Source organism: Octopus bimaculoides, chromosome 6 (genome assembly GCF_001194135.2).
Source record: "Octopus bimaculoides isolate UCB-OBI-ISO-001 chromosome 6, ASM119413v2, whole genome shotgun sequence".
NCBI lineage: Eukaryota > Metazoa > Mollusca > Cephalopoda > Octopoda > Octopodidae > Octopus > Octopus bimaculoides.
Window position 1 is genome coordinate 26,682,400 of NC_068986.1, and position 1,581 is coordinate 26,683,980.

The following is a 1,581-nucleotide window of genomic DNA, read 5'->3' on the forward strand; positions in this document are numbered from 1 at the left end:
ATATATATATATATATAATAATACAAAGAATATATATACATGTATACACACATATATGTACATACTTACATCTACATGTGTATATATATGCATATCAGGGTACAGGACGTTAGAACAATGAACTACATATATATATATGGGAGAATATACGAAAAAACAACAACAGACGAGGACAGGTGGTGTAAATAACAAAAGGATGTATTAGTATGACGCTCGGGAATACGGAAAGTATATATATAAAATGCATCAAGTACAAGACATCACCAACGAGTGAAAAATACGTAGACACACGAGCGATAAGTACAGGACAAATTACCAAAGAACAGGAGTGGTCGTGTGGTAAGATGCTTGCTTCCCAACCACATGGTTCCAGGTTCAGTCCCACTGCGTGGCAACTTGGGCAAGTGTCTTTTACTATAGCCTCAAGCCGACCAAAGCCTTGTGAGTGGATTTGGTAGACAGAAACTGAAGACGTCGTATATGTATATATATATATATATATATATATATATACATGTATGTATGTGTTTGTTGTCTGTGTTTGACTCCCACCATCGCTTGACAATCAATGTTGGTGTGTTTACGGCCCCGTCACCAAGCGGTTCGGCAAAAATAGACCGATAGATAAGTCCTAGGCTTACAAAGAATAAGTTCTGGGGTCAATTTATTCGACTAAAGGTTGTGCTCCAGCATGGCTGCAGTCTAATGACTGAAACAAGTAAAAGAGAGTAAGAACAGGACATCACCAACGATTGAAAAATATGCAAACACATAATGAGAGATAAGTACGGGACAAAATACCACGTGTGTGTGTGTGTGTGTGTGTGTGTGTGTGTGTGTGTGTATAAAAGGGTAAAAAACTGATATCAATTTGATTAATATCAATTTAAACCAGTGGCCTTGCATATTGAAAAAATCTGAAGATTCAGAAAAATTATATTTCATACATATAAAAGGGATGACCACTAAGTGGACATCCAATCTGTATGCAGGGTTATTCAAATAGAATGAACCGATTTCATTACGCAATATTTATAATAAGGAATAGCAATAGAAAACGCCAGCTAATTCACAAGTATTTACTCAAGGGATTTTGACCTTTAAATTTTGGGGGAAAATGCGGGTTATACTCGAGGATTTACGGTATTTGTTTCTCGTATTGGTACCTAACAAGACCTGGTATGTTTTCAGTTTTACAAAATTTGGGGAGGGAAATTGAGAATTACCATAAACACCGACAAAATAAATCCAACACGAGTCATGGCACAGTGCCTGGGTTAACAATTCTGCCAACCCGTCATCTTCATTGTGAATAAAGTAATGACGATTTCTTTTGACTAGAATACAAAGCCAGCATTTGAAAAGCAAGAAAGATGCCAAATCGATTAAATAGATTCCTGACTAAATATGATAGGTCAGGCATGGGGCAAACTTTTTCGAAAAGCAGAGCGTATGAGAAATTGGCACATCATCAGACGGGCCGCACTAAAAAATAATTCAAGGCATTTTTTTTTTTTTTGCTGTACCATTCAGAAAGTCCCACGAGCCGCAATTTGTCCATGGCAGCTATAGGTCCTTAGT